Consider the following 21488-nt stretch of genomic DNA (forward strand, 5'->3'; position numbering starts at 1 on the left):
TTTGGTACATCTACACAATGGATTACTATGTAGCTCTTAGAAAAGATGAAGTCATGAAATTTACATACAAGTGGTACAATATGGAAAGTATCATGCTAAGCGAAATGAGTCAGAAAGAGAGGGATAGACATAGAAAGATTGCATTCTTCTGGGGGATATAAAGTAACAAAGTATGAGATTAATACCCAAGAATAGCTGAGATCAGCACCAGGAGGAATACTCCATAACTTAGAGGCCAGCCGGGTATCCTAGAGGAAAGGGCAGTTCAGATCGAGAAGGGAGCACCAAATAAAGGATGTTTGGAGGATCCTCCCAGGAGGGGAGATGCATGTCGAAAGTGGACTATGGACTGAACATGTTTGCCACTCAAAGCCTCTTTTGCAGACCACAACACCCAAAAGGAGAGAGAGAACACAGGGGATTGCCCTGCCACAGAGACAGGGGGGGTGGGGGGATGGGGGTGGGAGGGATATTATCCATGGTGGTGGAAAATGGGCACTGGTGGAGGGATGGGTATCTGATCATTGTATAATTGAAACCAAAGCACAAAATATTGTAAATCTACAACTTTAAAAAAAATAAAATAAAATAAATGGAAAAAATAACAAACAAAAAGAAATAAATGGATCCTATACAAAAAAAATGATCATTAATTTAAACCACTTGATATTGAAGTGCAATATTCTCACACTTCTCTTCACTGACATTGCACATGGCCCCATTCACTTTAATTGATAAAAATTGTTATCCAGTATTTCACAATTAAATGAATCAATTTAAAAAAAAAGAAAGAAAATTAAAATAAAGTCCTTGGTAAGTTCTGGTAGTCTTGGAACCATGTTGCCCATGGGGTAATCAGCTAGCTAAGTCTTCCTTAACCTGGATGTTCCTTGTTCACTTCCCTGACATCACTCTTTTCCTCCTCAGATCCCATTCCCAGTAAATCATGTGCTCACCAAATCTTGTTGTTTCAAGCTTTGTTTTCAGAGGAACCCAAATTTCAAGTCCTCCCTTTTGCACTTATTGTCTCTATGCCCATCATTTCAGACTTTTCTCCCAGCATTTTTTCCTCACTGAATACACCTGTCCTTCAAGAGAGTTGAAGCTTGTTAGTTTTAATAGATGCCTGGGATCATTTTCCTCTAGCCATATATGAAAGGTAGCAAAACACTTTTAAAGTTGTTCTGTTTCCAGCCAGTCAACTACCCTTTCCTGGGAAAATTGATTAGCAGTTTAGTCTCAGGTCTGTCAGAAACTGCATTTGTTTTCCTCTATTTCCACCAAAGAAGTTTCTGGTACCAATCAGACTTAGTATAATGTATGTTCCTGTTAATCCACTTGCACGTGGGATCCATGTGAACACCTTCCACCTGGCCTTTATGAACCGTGGTCATCAAGTTTGCTTTTCTGGTGGCATTCTGTTTCTCACTATTCCTCTCCGCAGCTAAGTGATGTGAAAATACCATCTTTAGTAAATGGTATGATTGAAAGCTCCAGAAGGAATGCCAGCCCTTTCAGTTCTCTCGGTCTTTTATGTAACCTGTTCTTTGGAACCTATCTTATTTTCATATTTTTGTTTTGCTTATCATTTACGAAAAACATGTTAACGTACTTAGAAAATATCTACCAACTCTCCAATGCTGATCACCAGCTGTCAGTTCCCTACCCTTCCCCTTTTCCTTCCCATACATCCTTCACTCCATTAACTCTCCTAGGACCATCTATTTCCACCACCACCTTCCAGGCTCAAGGTCAAGCGGTACCAACCCCAAGATTCTACCAGTTTGTGGTTGGTTGGGTGGGAGAATGATGTCATAAAGTAGGCAGTTGAAAGGTAGAGGCTAGCCGATCAGGAGGTCAGATTCCCAAGAAGAAGACCGGATTGGATAGAGAGAGAGGTAGAATAAAGCAGGCTAGGGAGATGGAATCCTACACGACAGTTATAACAGTTTCACCTTCCTCAGACTCTTATGTTAGAAAACTGCTCCCATTATACTCAAGAGCTTACATATTTCATTAACAAATCAGGAAAATTACTAAATAATCATTTATATTGCACTGTTCACCAACATCATTAGGTTTTATTATTATTATATTTTATATAACTTTTACAGCACAGTGGGTAGGCCATTTGCCTTGCAGGATGCCAACCCAAAGTTTCATACACGCAAGTCAAGTGCTTTAACCCTGAGCCACATAATCAGTCATCAGCAAGTTAGCTTTTAACTACTGATCTTAAGTAAAGAATCAGAAAATTAGACAAATAGATAAAAATGTTCACATCAATATAGACTTAGCAGTAAAATATTACAATTATGAAAAACTCCAAAATTTTATGGTCACTGAAATTTATTTTTTAAAAATTATGCTTGTATATAGACTAATGTAAATACATAATTGAAAAACTCCAAAGAAATGTAGCTTCATTTTACATGTATGTTTCTTGTGGTTCTATTTCTTCTTAATATAGTTATCCCACGAACAATACAAATTTGAACTTCTATATGATTTTTTTCAATAATTACATTATGAAACATTTTTGGACATTGGTATTGATGTGGAATAATTAAAGATGATTAATATGGGGACGGGCACTGAGGCCCAGCTCTGGGCAACCAAGTTGAACGGCTCCTATTTCAACCAGGCACAGCCTGCCCCCAAGGCCCTGGACCCTCTGTGCGCATGCACAGCTAGGTCCACCTCCTAGAGAGCCGGTTTCACCCCTGATCTGCGCGGGACGGGCACGCAGGCCCAGCTCTGGGCAACCAAGCTGAACGGCTCTTATTCCAACCAGGTACAGTCCGCCCCCAAGGGCCTGGGACCCTCTCTGCGCATGCAAAGCTAGCTCCATCGTCGTTCTCAACATCTAGCTCAGTGCCAGGGACTCTTTCTGGAGCCACGGCCGCATTAGCGGCCGTGAAATATTTTCCCACTACATATACCATAGGAACCATAAGCTAACTTCTTCGATGGAAACTTCTCTAGTTTAGCTCAGTCACTAGAAACACAGTAGCCAATAACTCATAAGCCTATCTTAACTCACACTGCATATCAAGCAGAATAGTAACAGTGAATGTTAAGGACTAAACCACAGTTTTCACAATGGTAAAGCAACGCAAAAGCCCACCAAACTTTCTTATTGAAATGTCTAGCCCAGATGACACCAACAGTACTGCAGTGTTAGACAACCTCTCTGACAAGGAATTCAGGAGGGAGCTACTTAGGATGCTTAGGGAATTAAAAGAAACAATGGAAAGCAATGCCAATAGAAGACAAGAGGATTTGAAGGCAGAAATGAGGAAAATGCAATCAGAAATGTCAGACCTGAAAAATCTCGCAGGCGAATTGAAAAGCTCAGTGGAAGGCCTCAGCAGCAGAGTAAGAGCTGCTGAGAACAGAATAAGTGAGCTCGAAGATGAAGTTCAGAGACTCTCTAGAAAAGAGCAGAAAATGGAAAAGAGACTCACAATTCGGGAACAGATGGCAAGAGAAGATCGTGATGAAGCCCAGAGGGGTAACATAAGAATTATTGGAGTCCCAGAGGTACAGGAAGAAAACCTTGATGAAGAAGAAACTGTCAAAGACATCATTGCTAAAACGTTTCCAGAGCTGAAGAAAACTTGTGACCATATTCAGGAGGCCCGAAGTGTACCAGCTAGAAGAAATCCGAATAAAAATACCCCAAGACACATTCTGATCAAAATGACCAAAACCTTAGACAGAGACAAAATTCTGAAAGCAGCAAGATCGATGAAAGAAATCTCTTACAAAGGAGCATCCTTAAAATTCACAGCTGATTTTTCTGATGAAACCCTCATGGCCCGAAAACAGTGGTGGGACATAGTGAAAAAACTCAATGAAATAAATGCCTCCCCAAAAATATTTACCCAGCGAGACTCTTATTCATAATAGAAGGAACAACACACAGTTTCACAGACAAACTACAGCTCAGGAACTTCATAGACTCAAAACCATGTTTACAAGTACAACTAAATGGGCTACATTAAGGCAAGACAGGCCTCTCAAATACACCAAATTTCAACAGAATAATGGGACAAAATCCCATAACAATAATCTCTCTCAATGTCAATGGGCTAAACGCACCAATTAAAAGACATAGAGTGGCAGGATGGATTAGAAAATTGAACACAACATTCTGCTACCTGCAAGAAACACATCTCAATAGTCAAAGCAAACACAGACTCAGAGTCAAAGACTGGAAAACAATCCTACGGGCAAAGAGCTCCCATAAAAAAGCTGGGGAAGCCATCCTAATATCAGACCACATCGATTTCAGAGTGAGGAAGGTCATAAGAGACAGTGAAGGCCATTTCTTATTGATCAAAGGATCTGTAAAACAGGAAGAACTTACAATAATAAATATATATGCACCTAATGACAGACCAGCAAAGAACTTAAAACAACTACTCATAGATTTGGAAAAAGCCGTCAACAGCAACACAATACTAGTGGGAGACTTCAACACTGCTTTGTCACCAATTGATAGATCAACCAGACTCAAGCTAAGCAAGGACATACTTCATCTGAGGGAAACAATGGAAGAAAGGGACTTGGTAGATATATACAGGACACTTCTTCCACAAAAAGCTGAATACACATTCTTCTCAAGCGTACATGGAGCATTCTCCAAGATAGACCACATGCTGAGCCACAAAACATGTCTCCAAAAAATTAAGAAGATAGAGATTGTATCGACAATCTTCCCAGACCATAATGCGCTGAAATTAGAAGTAAATCACATACAAAAACAGAAAACTAAATGAAACACCTGGAAATTAAACAGTGCTCAACTCAACAACGAGTGGCTTAGACAGGAAATCAAAAATGAAATCAAAAGATTCCTAGAAACGAATGAAAATGAGGACACGAGTTACCAAAACTTATGGGACACAGCAAAAGCTGTGTTAAGAGGAAAGTTTATAGCTGTACAAGCATTCCTCAGGAAGGAGGCGTGAGCACACATAAGTAACCTAACGTCACAGTTTAAGAGCTTGGAGAAGGACCAAAAAAAGGAGCACAACCCGAACAGGAGAAAGGAAATAATATAACTCAGAGCAGAGATTAACGAGATGGAAACCCAAAAAACAATCCGAAAGATGAATGAAACCAAGAGCTGGTTCTTCGAGAAAATTAACAAGATTGATAAGCCTTCAGCAAAACTCAAAGAAAGGGAGAGAGAAAACCCTAATAAACCGAATCAGAAATGAAAAGGGTGTCTTTACAACAGAAACTACAGAAATTCAAAGGATCCTCAGGGAATAATTTGAGAAACTGTATGCCACAGAACATCAAAACCTCGAGGAAATGGATAAATTCCTAGACTTCTACTGACTCCGAAGGCTGAACCAAGAAGACCTGGAATACCTGAACAGACCTATCACCATCAAGGTAATTGAAATGGTAATAAAAAGTCTCCCCAAGCACAAAAGTCCTGGTCCGGATGGATTCACTAGTGAATTCTTCCAAATCTTTAAAGAGGACTTACTCCCAATCCTCTTTAAGCTTTTCCACGAAATTGAAATATCAAAAACACTTCAGAACAGTTTCTACGAAGCAAATATCACGCTGATACCAAAAGCAGACAGAGATACCACAATGAAAGAGAATTACAAACCGATATCCCTGATGAACATAGATGCAAAGATCCTCAACAAACTACTAGCAAATAGAATCCAACTACTCATCAAAAAGATCATACACCATGACCAAGTAGGATTCATCCCAGGGATGCAAGGATGGTTCAACATTCGAAAATCAATCAACATAATCCATCATATCAACAAAAGAAAATGTAGAAAGCATATGATTATATGAATTGATGCAGAGAAAGCATTTGACAAGATCCAGCACCCCTTTATGATGAAAACCCTAGCCAAAATGGGTATAGAGGGGATCTTCCTCAACATAATTAAAGCCATCTACCACAAGCCTACAGCAAGCATCATCCTCAATGGGGAAAAACAGAGAGCCTTCCCTTTAAGATCAGGGACGAGACTAGGATGCCCACTCTCTCCTCTGGTGTTCAATATAGTACTGGAAGTACTTGTAATAGCGATTAGGCAAGAAAAAGATATTAAGTGCATTCAGGTAGGAAAGGAAGAAATCAAGCTCTCACTATTCGCAGATGATATGACAATATACTTAGAGAACCCAATAACCTCCACCAAAAAACTCCTAGAAACAATAGACTCGTATAGCAAAGTTGCAGGCTATAAAATCAATACACAAAAGTCCATGGCTTTGCTATATGCAAACAGTGAGAGAGAAGAAAGCAACATGCAAAAAACAATCCAGTTCACAATTGTTCCCCAGAAAATCAAGTATCCAGGAATCATCTTACTAAGGAAGTCAAGGACCTGTACAAAGAAAACTACAAAACGCTACTTCAGGAAATAAAAGAGGACATGAGGAAATGGAAAGATATCCCCTGCTCATGGGTCAGGAGACTTAACATTGTCAAAATGGCAATACTACCAAAAGCATTGTATAAATTCAATGCAATCCCTATAAGGATACCCACGACATTCTTCAAAGAAATGGAGCAAACACTCCTGAAATTTATATGGAACAATAAGCCCCCACGAATAGCTAGAGCAATTCTTGGGAAAAAGAAAATGGGAGGAATCAACCTCCCGAACTTCAAACTGTACTACAAAGCAGTAATAATTAAAACAGCATGGTACTGGAACAAAGGCAGAACTGCAGACCAATGGAACAGGGTTGAATACACTGATATCTCCCCTCAATCATATGATCATCTAATCTTTGATCAAGGTGCAAGTAATGTGATGTGGAGTAAGGAAAGCCTCTTTAACAAATTTTGCTGGCATCACTAGACGACTACATGCAAAAAAATGGGCTCAGAACTCTGCCTAACACCGTGTACAAAAGTAAGATCAAAATGGATTAAAGACCTAAAGATCAGACCAGAAACCATAAGGTACATTGAAGACAAAGTTGGCAAAACCCTCCATGACATTGAAGCTAATCGTATCTTCAAAGACCCCACGCCACTGGCAGAGCAAGTGAAAACAGAGATAGATGAATGGGACTATCTTAAACTAAGAAGCTTCTGCACCTCCAAAGAAACAGTGACCAAAATACAAAGACAGTCTATAGAATGGGAAAGGATATTCGCCGAATACACATATGACAATGGGTTGATATCCAGGATATACAAAATATTGGTTAAACTCCACAAGAAGAAAACATCCAACCCCATCAAAAAATGGGGCAATGAAATGAACAGAAACTTTCCCAAAGAAGAAATCCGAATGGCAAAAAAGCACATGAGAAAATGCTCTACATCATTAATCATCAGGGAGATGCAGATCAAAACCACAATGAGATACCTTCTCGCACCTCAGAGACTGGCCCACATTCAAAAGAACAAAAGCAACTGATGCTGGCGCGGATGTGGCGAGAAAGGGACTCTCCTTCACTGTTAGTGGGAATGTCGACTGGTTCAGCCCTTCTGGAAAACAGTATGGACGATTCTCAAAAAATTAGAAATTGAGCTCCCATTTGACCCAGCAATACCACTCCTGGGAATATATCCCAGAGAGGCAAAAATGTATAGTCGAAGTGACATCTGCACTTGTTTGTTCATTGCAGCACTCTTTACAATAGCCAGAAACTGGAAGAAACCTGAATGCCCAAGAACAGATGACTGGTTAAAGAAACTTTGGTACATCTACACAATGGAGTACTATGTAGCTCTTAGAAAAGATGAAGTCATGAAATTTACATACAAGTGGTACAATATGAAAAGTATCATGCTAAGCGAAATGAGTCAGAAAGAGAGGGATAGACATAGAAAGATTGCATTCATCTGGGGGATATAAAGTAACAAAGTATGAGATTAATACCCAAGAATAGCTGAGATCAGCACCAGGAGGATTACACCATAACTTAGAGGCCAGCCGGGTATCCTAGAGGAAAGGGCTGTTCAGATAGAGAAGGGAGCACCAAATAAAGGATGTTTGGAGGATCCTCCCAGGAGGGGAGATGCATGTTGAAAGTAGACTATGGACTGAACATGTTTGCCCCTCAATGCCTCTTTTGCAGACCACAACACCCAAAAGGAGAGAGAGAACACAGGGGATTGCCCTGCCACAGAGACAGGGGGGATGGGGGGATGGGGGTGGGAGGGATATTATCCATGGTGGTGGAAAATGGGCACTGGTGGAGGGATGGGTATCTGATCATTGTATAATTGAAACTAAAGCACAAAAAACTGTAAATCTATAACTGTAAAAAAAAATAAAATAAAATAAAGGGAAAAAAAATTCTAAGGAAACCCAAGCACAAAAATTTGTAAGTCTACAACTGCACCTCATGGTGTTTCACTAATAAAAAAAATAAATTTATTAAAAAAATAAAAAAATAAATAAAAAAAAAGAAATTGAGCTCCCATTTGACCCAGCAATACCACTCCTGGGAATATATCCCAGAAAGGCAAAAATGTATAGTCGAAGTGATATCTGCACTTGTTTGTTCATTGCAGCACTCTTTAAAATAGCCAGAAACTGGAAGAAACCTGAATGCCCAAGAGCAGATAACTGGTTAAAGAAACTTTGGTACATCTACACAATGGAGTACTATGTAGCTCTTAGAAAAGATGCAGTCATGAAATTTACATACAAGTGGTACAACATGGAAAGTATCATGCTAAGCGAAATGAGTCAGAAAGAGAGGGATAGACATAGAAATATTGCATCCATCTGGGGGATATAAAGTAACAAAATATGAGATTAATAGCCAAGAATAGCTGAGATCAGCACCAGGAGGATTACTCCATAGCTTAGTGGCCAGTCGGGCATTCTAGAGAAAAAGGCAGCTCAGACAGAGAAGGGAGCACCAAATAAAGGGTGTTTGGAGGACCCTCCCAGGAGGGGAGATGCATGTCGAAAGTGGACTATGGACTGAACATGTTTGCCACTCAATGCCTCTTTTGCAGACCACAACACCCAAAAGGAGAGAGAGAACACAGGGGATTGCCCTGCCACAGAGGTAGGGGGGGATGGGGGGATGGGGGTCGGGGGGGATATTATCCATGGTGGTGGAAAATGGGCACTGGTGGAGGGATGGGTATCTGATCATTGTATAATTGAAACCAAAGCACAAAAAATTGTAAATTTACAACTGTAAAAAAAATAAAATAAAATAAAAGGGAAAAAAAGTAGACATAACTTCAGGCATATAATATAAATATAATCCTAATAAGAGTAAGTAGATCTATAGCACTGTCCTCCAGTTGTTCATCGATTAGCTCTAGCAGGCCCGGTAACATCTCCATTGTGAGACTTGTTGTTACTGTATTTGCAGGAATATTTTCAGTATATCCTGAGAGCCTCATTCTCTTAAATGCCTTCTGTGGCAATATCAGGCTCCAGAGGAAAGAACTTTTTCCTGGGAGGATTGCGAGATTCATGGAATCGTCTATGAAGGCTTTGCAAAATCATATTGAATACGTCATGGGTAGCTTACCAGGCTTCACCATGCTGGCGAGATACTCTCGGTAGCTTGTCGGGCTCTCTAAGAGGGACAGAGCAATTTAACCCAGATTGGCCAGGCCGGCCACTTGCAGTGCAAATGCCCTACCGCTGGGCTATAGCTCCAGCAATAAGTATATAATGTAATAGTTCATGTTAAAAAATTGCAAAAAAAATACAAAAGTGCATAAATTTGAGGGAATTTTTACTATGCAAAAAGTTTGCAGTTGTTAAAAATCAAATAAAATCCTAATAGTGAAAAAAAAAGATGCCACGCCACTGTCTGAGCAAGTGAAAACAGAGATAGATAAATGGATAAATGGGACTATCTTAAACTAAGAAGCTTCTGCACCTCCAAAGAAACAGTGACCAAAATAAAAAGACAGTCTACAGAATGGGAAAGGATATTCGCCGAATACACATGTGACAAGGGGTTGATATCCAGAATATACAAAATACTGGTTAAAATCCACAAGAGGAAAACATCCAACCCCATCAAAAAATGGGGCAATGAAATGAATAGAAACTTTCTCAAAGAAGAAATCCGAATGGCAAAAAAAGCACATGAGAAAATGCTCTACATGATTAATCATCAGGGAGATGCAGATCAAAACCAAAATGAGATACCATCTCACACCTCAGAGACTGGCCCACATTCAAAAGAACAAAAGCAACTGATGCTGGCGCGGATGTGGCGAGAAAGGGACTCTCCTTCACTGTTAGTGGGAATGTCGACTGGTTCAGCCCTTCTGGAAAACAGTATGGACGATTCTCAAAAAATTAGAAATTGAGCTCCCATTTGACCCAGCAATACCACTCCTGGGAATATATCCCAGAAAGGCAAAAATGTATAGTCGAAGTGATATCTGCACGTGTTTGTTCATTGCACCACTCTATACAATAGCCAGAAACTGGAAGAAACCTGAATGCCCAAGAATAGATGACTGGTTAAAGAAACTTTGGTACATCTACACATTGGAGTACTATGTAGCTCTTAGAAAAGATGAAGTCATGAAATTTACATACAAGTGGTACAACATGGAAAGTATCATGCTAAGAGAAATGAGTCAGAAAGAGAGGGATAGACACAGAAAGACTGCATTCCTCTGGGGGATATAAAGTAACAAAATACGAGATTAATAGCCAAGAATAGCTGAGATCAGCACCAGGAGGATTACTCCATAGCTTAGTGGCCAGTCGGGCATTCTAGAGGAAAGGGCAGTTCAGATAGAGAAGGGAACACCAAATAAAGGGTGTTTGGAGGATCCTCCCAGGACGGGAGATGCGTGTCGAAAGTGGACTACGGACTGAACATGTTTGCCACTCAATGCCTCTTTTGCAGACTACAACACCCAAAAGGAGAGAGAGAACACAGGGGATTGCCCTGCCACGGAGGCAGGGAGGATGGGCGTATGGTGGTTGGGGGGATATTATCCATGGTGGTGGAAATTGGGCACTGGTGGAGGGATGGGTATCTGATCATTGTATAATCAAACCCAAGCACAAAAAATTGTAAATCTGCAACTGTACCTCATGGTGTTTCACTAATAAAAAAAATTTTAAAAAAAGATGATCAATATATCCTAGAAAAATCAAAAAATCTAAGAAAAAGTATGCTATGCATGTAGCAAGTATCAGGCTGTTTTAATTATTACTACTTTTAGTAAAGTTTGCGGTTCAGGAGGTTAATTCCTCCCATTTTCTTTTTCCCAAGAATTGCTTTAGCTCATCATGGGGGTTTATTGTTCCATATAAATTTCAGGAGTGTTTGCTCCAATTCTTTGAAGAATGTCATGCGTATCCTAATAGGGATCACATTGAATTTCTACAGTGCTATTGGATGTATTGCCATTTTGACAATATTAATTCTCCAGATCCATGAACAGGGGATATTTTTCCATTTCCTCGCATCCTCTTTTATTTCAAGAAGCAGCGTTTTGTAGTTTTCTTTGTAAAGTTCCTTTACTTGCTTAGTTAAATTAATTCCTAGGTAGTTGATTTTCTGGCACACAATTGTGAATGGGATTGTTTTCATCTTGTCATTTTCTTCTCTCTCACTATTTGTGTATAGTAAAGCCATGGATTTTTTGGTATTTATTTTATACCTTTAACTTTACTCTCGAGTGTATTATTTCTAGGAGTTTCTTGGTAGAGGTTTTATGGTTCTTTAAGTATAGTATCATATCATTTGCGAATAGTGAGAGCTTGATTTCTTCCTTAACTATTTGGATGGCCTTAATCACTTTTGCTTGCCTAATTGCTATTGCTAGTATTTCCAGTACTATGTTCAACACCAGTTGAAAGAGTCGGAACCTTATCTCGTTCCTGATCTTAGGCGGAACGCTCTCAGATTTTCCCCTTTGAGGATGATGCTTGCTGTATGCTTGTGGTAGCTGGATTTAAATATATTGGGGTAAGTCCCCTCTATCCCCAATTTGGCGAGGGTTTTCATAATAAACGGATGCTGGATCTTGTCAATTGCTTTCTCTGCATCTATTGATATGATCATATGATTTTTATCTTTTCTTTTGTTGATATGATGGATTATGTTGATTGATTTCCGAATGTTAAACCATCCTTGCATCGCCCGGGATGAATCCCACTTGGTCATGGTGTATGATCTTTTTGATGAGTTGTTGAATTCTATTTGCTAGTATTTTGTTCAGAATCTTCTCATCCGGGTTCATCAGTGATATCGGCCTGTAGTTTTTTTTCTCTCATGGTGTCTTTGTTTCCATTTGGTATTAGAGAGATATGGGCTTCATAGAAACTGTTTGGGAGAGTTTCTGTTTTTTCAATTTCCTGGAAAAGTTTGAGAAGGACGGGCAGTAGATCCTCTTTAAAAGTTTTGAAAAATTCGGTAGTGATTCCATCTGGACCTGGGTTTTTGTTTTTGGGAAGAATTTTGATTACAGTTTCAATTTCATTTATGTGACTAGGTCTATTCAGGTATTTTATATCTTCTTGACTCATCTTTGGGAGATTTTAGTAATCCAGGAAGTTATCCATTTCTTCTAACTACTCTTTTTTATTGGCATACAGACTTTCAATGTAGTATCTGATGATCCTTTGAATTTCTTTGGATTCCATTGTGATATCTCTATTTTTATTTCTGATTCGGTGTATTAGTGTTTTCTCTCTCTGTTTTTTTGTGAGTGTTGCTAGTGGTATATCTACCTTGTTTATTTTCTCAAAGAACCAGCTCTTGGTTTCTTTGATCTTTCGGATTGTTTCTTAGGTTTCCATGTCGTTGATTTCTGCTCTAAGTTTTAGATCTTTTTCCTTCTGCCCAATGTAGGATCCTTTTCTTGATCCTTTTATAAGAACTTGAGCTGTGAAATAAGTTGCTTATGTGCATCTTTTCTTCCGTCCTTAGATATGCTTGCAGAGCTATGAATTTTCCCCTTAATAGGGGTTTAGCTGCATCCCATAAGCTCTGGTAGTTCGTGTCTTCGTTCTCATTTGTTTCCAGGTATCATTTGATTTCTTCCTTGACGTCCTTCCTGACCCACACATTGTTCAGCAGTGACTTGTTTAGTTTCCAGGTGTTCGATTTGGTTGTCCGTGTCTGTGTGTGATTCACATCTATCCTCAGTGCATCATGGTCTGAAACGATTGTTGATACTCTTTCTATCTTCCTGATTCTATTGAGGTATGTTTTGTGGCCTAGCACATAGTCTATTTTGGAAAATGTTCCATGCGCACTGGAGAAGAATGTGTATTCTTTCTCTGGGGCGTGTAAAGCCCTGTATAGGTCTATAAGTCCTATCTCTTCTATTACTTCATTCAAAGACAATGTTTCCTTGCTGAGTTTTGTTCTTGTTGATCTATTCAGAGGTGATAAGGCGATGTTGAAGTCTTCATCTACTATGGTGTTGCTAGCACTGTCCTCTTTAAAATCTGTTAGCAGTTGTTTTAAGTATCTAGCTGTTCCTTCATTAGGTACATATACATTTAAGAGTATGATTTCTTCATGTGGAATGTATACCTTGATGAAGAGAAAGTGGCCCTCGCTGTCCCTTCTAATCTTTTTCAGCCTGAAATTAATGTTGTCGGATATTAGTATGGCCATCCCAGCTTTTGTGAGGGAGCTGTTTGCTTGCAGGATTGTTTTCCATCCTTTCACTTTGAGTCTGTGTTTGCTCTGATTGTTCAGATGAGTTTCTTGTAGACAGCAGAATGCTGGTTTCAGTTCCTGACCCCATTTTGCCACTCTGTGTCTCTTTGTAGGTGCATTTAGACCATTGACATTAAGGGAGATTATTGTCATGGGGTTTTGTGCCATCTTCCTTTAGGAGTTGATTTACACGTGTTTTCCTTCTTATCTTACAGGAGCCCCTTTACTTCTTCTTTTAGATTTGGTTTTGAGTGTATGAAGTTCCTGAGTTTGTGTTTATCTAAAAAGTGGTGTATCGTTCACATCGAATTTGAGTTAGAGTTTAGCTGGATAGAGTATTCTCGGTGAGGCGTTCATTTCTTTGAATTTTTTCACTATATACAACCATTGCCTTCGGGTTTGGAGGATTTCCACTGATAGGTCTGCTGTGAATCTAAGGGGTGCTCCTTTGTATGTAATTTCCTTCTTTGACCTTGCTGCTTGTAATATTGTGTCTCTGTCCACAGCATCCATCGTTCTGAATATGATATGCTTGGAGTGTTTTTTTCTGGGGTCTCCTTTAGCTGGTACCCTTCTGGCTCCTTGGAACTGGATGTCTGCTTTCCTTAACTCTGGGAACTTTTCAGCAATGGTTTCTTTTACTCTAGCTTTTTCATTGGGGTTGTTTCCCTTTCCTTCTAGTACTCCAATGATTGTAATGTTGTTCCTCTTGGCGTCATCCCCTAGGTCTCTGATTCTCCTTAGAGCCATTTTGATGTCTTTTCCTATTGCTTATTCTTCCCAGTGGGAGTTCTGTTGCTCATCTTCAAGCTCGCTGATCCTCTCTTCAGCTGCACTTATCCTATTGCTAAGGGCACTTACTAACTTTTTAATTTCATCCACTGAATCCTTTATTTGTGACTCTTCTTTTTGTAGCTTTTTAAAATTCTGTTCTCTTTTCTTCCTGTATTTTCTTGACTCTCTGTTCTATTGTTTCTTTCATTTCTTATTTTAGTCATTGGATATCTCTTCCATTGATTCTTTGAGTAGATCCTTGAACACCCTCTGCATTTTATCCTGGAATTCTTTATCAATGAGAGCGCAATTGTGGACAACCTCGATTGAGAATTTTTCTTTTCTTCATATTCTCCTTGTGGTGGAGATTTGCGCTTTGGAGGAGGTACTTTTTAGTTTTGAGCTTGTACAGCACATTTCATACAGGTCTTTTCTTAGAAATGGAGTAGGCGAGTGGAATGTTGTTGTATTCTAGTAGAGGTGGTCAGACATTTTTAGTCGGTATTAGGCGACAAAGTGAGAGATGAAAGTCCTGAGTGCCCAGATTGTGAAATATAACTGCGGCTGGCCACCCAGGAGAAGGCCACGCCCACTTCTGGGAGGACACACCCCCTATATGGTGGCCACGCCCCTGGCCCATCCCAGGGTCACTCCCACCCAGGTTCCTGGAATGTAGGAGGAGGGATGGAAAATCCCATGGAGCTGCCTCAAGTGTCCCCTTCTGTAGGGTGTCCAGTTCTGCAGGAAAATGCGGGGAGCTGGGGGTGAGGAGTGGTGAACCAGGCTTGTGCTCCCCCTACCCACCTGGAGGGGAGGCGCTGATTTGGTGATGGACAGTTCCAAGGAGCTGCTGCAGGTGTTCCCTGCAGGTGTCCCCCTGTGGAGGGTGTCGAGTTCAGCGGGAAAAGGCATGGGGCTCTTGTTTTATTTTTACTTTATGTTCCAATCTTAATGGTATCACCAGCTACTCAGTGAACCTAGCTAAACCCTAAAGTCTCTTCCACTTTCTCCTGCACAAGTCTCTGCTTTCTGACAAAAGGGAGGACCTCAGAATGCTGACATAAATCTAATACCCAGGGCTGCAGGAGATAGTGTAGTGCTTATGGAACTTGTGTCACATGCACTCAATTTGACTCCCAGCACCACATGATTGCCAGAGTATCAAAGGCTGTATAGCATAGGAGGACCCCAAGCACCATGGCCACGTTTTCTGAGAATTGTCTGTAGGGCCCCCACACCTCCTGAGCATTGCTTTAGAGACTCTCCCAGCAACCAAAAAATATGTAATGTCCCAGAAACATGTACTTGTCTTAAATAGGGAGCCTCACTTGAAGTGAGGTTCACAAGGAAATATTGCATGAAAACATAAATCAAAGAGCAGGGGAGACAGTGTAAAACATGTGAGTACAGATCATATATTTGGTGAAATGAGTTAAGATTCAGATGCCCTAGTCCTCGCACCAGGGATATTCCTTCAAAAATGCCCCAATATACTGGAAAGGTTCTAGAACATTAGATGACTGAAACTCAGTTATGAGCAACTTTGTAACTGTGTATCTCTTAGTGATTCTAATCGATAAAGTAAATTTTAAATATACCCATCAAAGTAACCTTTTTACCACTAAATGGGAAAGATACTTTCTAATACTTATCCTCACGAAAAGCTCAACAGAGTGTGACACTTGCCAGGAAATATTCTCCCTTGCATTTTTCTCATGATACTTATTAGTACTTCACTCTTCTGTTTCTTCCCTTTTCTCATGCCAAAGCTTCGCATCTCCCTTGCAAGCTCCTGAAACATTATCCATTCAACATTGATGCACTTTGCCACTGCTCCTCTTGGCGTCTTGTCCACGAACTGATTCTAAAACATAACATAGCTGCAATTACAGTATTCATGCCAAAGACAGTCATTGATATATCTTTGGGTTTAGCTTTCTACAAGCTATTGGCACACAGGTGAGTAACATTTTTTTTCCTACAGAGAACACAAAAATAGTTATGCTGGGTTTTAAAGTTCCATCAGTATTTTTAATGTTTTATTGAATATCTGTGATATAGACCATTACAAATCTATTCATAATTTGCTTCCAGTCATACAACGATCCAACTTCCATCCTTCCTCTAGTGTACATTTCCCAAAACCAATATTCCTGGTTCCCTAAAACCATCCCCCAAGAAACTACCCCCACTCCCAGCCTGTCTCTATGGCAGGATCTTTGATTCTTTCTCTTTGTTTCCTTTTTATTTTGTGCATTAAGGGTCTCATACAGGTACTAAGAGGTCATCATCTTTGTTCAAGGAATTGAGCATTTTTATCAGGAAGGTAAGGTTGGAGTAGCTTTGAGGTATGGAAATGACTGCTGAGGCTTCCATAAGTACAGGGCAGTGAGTGTAGGATGCCCATCCTGCCCAGAGAAAGCCTGGAGATTTCAGTCACAAAACACACATATCCGAATTTTCAGCTGTTATGTTTCAGTGAGAGCCATCCTGAGATGGTGGAAACCAGAGGAGGGCATGGTGGCGATTTTGTATTGTGGGAGAAAGTGGCTGCACTGGGTTCTGGTTGGGTGGGCACCAAACTAACCTGCCTCCCTCCGATTTACCCTAGTGTCTTCAGCCTTTTGCAGTTCCAAGGTTAACTGTGACTGTTGATATCTTCCAGATTTGTCTATGGGTCTCTGAAACAAGACCAATCCATTAGCTTGTATAGCTGAGCCAGGGGTGGTTTGTTAACATGGCTCCCACATATCTTTCGGGAGTTTAATTTCTCGGGAAATGTAGTCCTGAGTTGTTGGGAGCCAGCCAGAGGCACAGTGGCCATTTGAGGTTATCGGGAAGCATGAAGACACCATCAGACTGTTGATGCACTCACCTGAGGGTACAGGTTGACTTTCTGCAGGCACTGCACAACCAGACTACAAACATTCATTGAATGAATGAACGAATAATCAACATTTTCAAAATGTGTCTCTTTCTTGCATTTTAGAAGGGTAACTTCTAACATGAAAATAATCTTCACGGTATAATCAAGACCTATGATTTATTCTTAATATATTTAATAAAAGCTAAACATTTTGGAAATTTATACAAAGAAATTCTTTTAAATTAACTGTCTTCATAATTTACTTGTAAATTACTAAGATATCACTGTTTCTTCCACTGTTCTTAGCATAGAAATTTACAGACAGAATGTGCTAAGTAAAAATTCATTTTGGCACTTCTGTTCAATGTAGTACTGGAAGTACTTGGAATAGAATATAGATAAGAAAAAGATATTTAGGGTTTTTCATGTATGAAAGGTAGAAATAATCTCTCACTATTCACAGAAGATATCATACTATATTTAGAGAATACTAAAATCTCTACGAAAAAACTCCTAGAGGCAATAGACTTTTATAGTAAAATTGCAGGCTATAAACTCAATACCCAAAAGTCTATGGCTTATTTATATGCAAATAATGAGAGAGAAGAAAGTGACATGAAAAAGCAATCCCACTCACAATCGTGCCTCAGAAAATCAAGAACCTTGGAATCAGCTTAACTAAGGAGGTAAAGGACCTATACAATAAGAAATTAAAAAATGACACGAGGAAATGGAAACATATCTCCTGCTTATGGAATGGGAGAATTAACATTGTCAAAATGGCAATTCTCCAAGAAGCATTGTAAAAATTCAACTTGATCCCTATAAAGATACCCATGACATTCTTCAAAGAAATTGATCAAGCACTCCTGAAATTCACATGGAACAACAAACGCACACGAATAGCTAAAGCAATTCTTGGGGAAAAGACGATGGAGGCATCACCTTCCCCAACCTCAAACTCTACTACAAACGATAATAATGAGAACAGCATGGGACTGAAACAAAGGCTCAGCTGCAGACCAATGGAAAAGGATTGAATATACTGACACACACCCTCAAATATATAATCATCTAATCTTTGATAAGGGAGCAAGAAATGTGAAGTGGTTCAAGAGAGTCCTTCTAAACAAACGGTGCAGAAAAAACTGGACAGCTATATGCAAAAAAAAAAAATGGCTCAAACCTCTACCTAACACCATGCACAAAAGTCAGATAAAAATAGGTCAAAGTCATCAACATCACACCAGAATCCCTCAGGTACAGTGATGAAAAGGTCGGCAAATCCCTCCACGACATTGAAGCTAAAGGTATCTTCAAATATAACATGCAACTTGCCAAGCAACTGGAAACAGAGATAAACAAAGGGAACTATCTTAAATTAAGCAGCTTCTGTACCTCAAAAGAAACAGTGACCAGAAACAAAGACTCCGCCATGCGGGCAAGATACTTGCAGAAGCCTACCAGGTTCTCTGAGAGTGAGAACTGGACAATCAGAGTTACTCTCTTCTAAATAAGATCCAGTCTCTGGATGTTGGCTATTGATGGCATTACATGGATCCAGGGGTAGATCGTGGTTTTAACACTTAATTACTAGAAGATGGAGGATCTGGAAGGAGGGGACACAGTCTTGATATGAGCAGCCATGGAGATCTCATCCCCCGGTCCCGCACATTTGGGTTCCTCTTCCAGTTCCTTCATGCATGAGGCTCCTTCAAGCTTGGGAAGAGTGGTCTTAAGCGTACCTATGGCTGGTTGCAGAGGTCTTCAGCTGCCGGGTCTATGCTCAGGGCGGTGAGGGAATCTCACCCCGCCATCTCCAAGGGGCCCCAGTGAGGAAAGCCAGGTGCGAGGTCAGGAGACTGTTGTTTTAGACATATTTGGAATTAATTTTAGATCGAAAAGTACGCATCATTGAAAATACTTATGTGCTTAGTAATAAATTACTACAAACTTGTTCAATCACGTCAGAGACCTCACTCTGCTCAGAGAACTAGATTTTAATTACAGATCCGTTTTGCCCATGTGTCATGACTGAGAATCTCTATCAGTAGATATGAAACTCACTATACACAAATATGCACACAGGTTACTATGAGTCATCTATGTTGTTAATGTGAGTTGGCCATTAAACTTCACTGAGACCCTTTGTTCTGTCCTTTATAGGAGCCATATGAGTCTCACCTTCCGTTCAAGTTGAACTTGTAATAAGGTGGAATGAAATCATCAATATGCTTCTCAGCTCATCCTTCAGGAAAAAAATCCTACATACATTCAAGGTGGTCAAAGTGCAGACAACACCATCCACCTTTTCCTGGAGAAGTACACGGGACTGAGGTGAAAACAGCAAAAGGCTCTAGTTTAATGGTCTTAATTAAGGTTTCAGGGAACGACATTAAACAACCTCATATACCATCTTCCAAAAGAATTATTTTGTAAAACTGATGCCTAGGGTATGGTAAAAGATAATATGGTAAAAACCATATTTTTCTTTCTGGGACATTAAATTTCTAAATCTATTTATTCATGCTGCTTTGAAATACATTCCTTGATTAGGAATCATTGTCTGCCATAGGAGTGAGGAAGGACAACACTCAAAGTAATAAGAAGAGAAAAATATGGAAAAATTAACTCCTACTAAGTTTAACACATATACTAAAATTGAAATGATAAAATGATGAGCATGGTCCTTGCACAGAGATGATATGCAAACTTGTAAAGCATTCCATATTTTTGTTGCAAGAAGAATGAACAGGTCTACTTTAAGCTAAGACAATCCCCACAAGTACAAAAATTCTACATAAAGAGAGCACAAATCCACACCACAACAATCTCTCTCAATGTCAATGGACTAAATGTGCCAATTCAGAGGCACAGAATGGGAAGATGAATTAGAAAACTGAAACCAACATTCATTCTGCTGCCTGCAAGAAACACGTCTGAACAATCAAAGCACCCATGGGCTAAAAGTAAAAGTCTGGGAAACAAGTTTTCAAGAAAATATCACCTCCACAAAGCTGGAGTGGCGATACTAGTATCAGACCACATGGACTTCAGGCTAAAGATTATCAGAGACAGTGAAGGTCATTTCTTAATGATCATGGGATATGTACATCAGAAAGAACTCACCCTCCTCAATGTATATGATCCTAATGACAGACCAGGAAAATACTTAAAAACAACTTCTAATTGACTTATAGAAAAACATTGATAGCAACACAATACTAGAAGGAGATTTCAACACTTCTTTGACACTTCTCCATAGATCAAACAGACTGAAGCTCAGCAAGGAAATATTTTCTTTAAGGGGAGTAATGAACAACCATTGGCTTAGGGAAGAAATCAAAGAGGAAATAAAAAATTTCCAGAAACAAATGAGAATGAGGACACGAGCTACCATAACTTGTGGGACACAGCAAAAGCAGTGTTAAGAGGAAAGATTATAGATCTGCCAGAATTCATTAGGAAGAAAGAAAGGGCCTACATGAATAAATTAGAGGTCAAGATTTTGTAAAATGACCAACAAAAGTAGTCCAAAATAGGCTGGAGGAAGGAAATAATAAAACTTGTACCAGACATCAATGAGCTACAATCCCAAAATACAATCCAAAAGACCAATAAAAGCAAAAGCTGGTTCTTTGAGAAAATAAATAAGATCAATAAACCATGAGAAGCCTCTCAAAAAAACAAAGAGAAAGAATTCTAATAAATCAAATCAGAAATGCAAAGGGGGTTATCCTAATAGAAACTACAGAAATACATAGGATCATCAGAGATTATATTGAGATTCTTTGCAGCAGGAAATGAGAGAATTTTGAATAAATTGATAAATTATTGGATTCCAATTACCTCCCAAGGCTGAACCAAGAAGATTTGGAATACTTGAACCTATCACTAACAAGGAAATTGAAATGATGGTCAAAAGTATCCCTGCAAACAGAATCCATGGCCCAGATGGATTCAATAGTGAACTATTTCAAACCTTTAAAGAGGAACTGCTTCCAACATTTTTAAGATTTTCCAGGAATTGAAGAAACAGAAATACTCCCAAATAGTTTCTATGAGGCAAAGATCACCCTAATACTCAAATCGATAGAGACACCACAAAAAAAGAAAATTACAGACCTATTTCCTTGATGAATACAGATACAAAGATTTTCAAGAAAATACCAGCAAAGAGAATCCAGAAACTCAACAAAAGATCACACACTATGAC

General features: G+C 39.5%; 1 pseudogene; it reads left to right on the forward strand.

Moving 5' to 3' along the window:
* The first annotated feature begins 19913 nt into the window (after positions 1-19913).
* LOC130037088 (uncharacterized) lies at positions 19914-20007 on the forward strand (annotated as a pseudogene).
* Positions 20008-21488: the final 1481 nt, after the last annotated feature.

Source organism: Sorex fumeus, unplaced genomic scaffold (genome assembly GCF_029834395.1).
Source record: "Sorex fumeus unplaced genomic scaffold, SorFum_2.1 ptg000070l, whole genome shotgun sequence".
NCBI lineage: Eukaryota > Metazoa > Chordata > Mammalia > Eulipotyphla > Soricidae > Sorex > Sorex fumeus.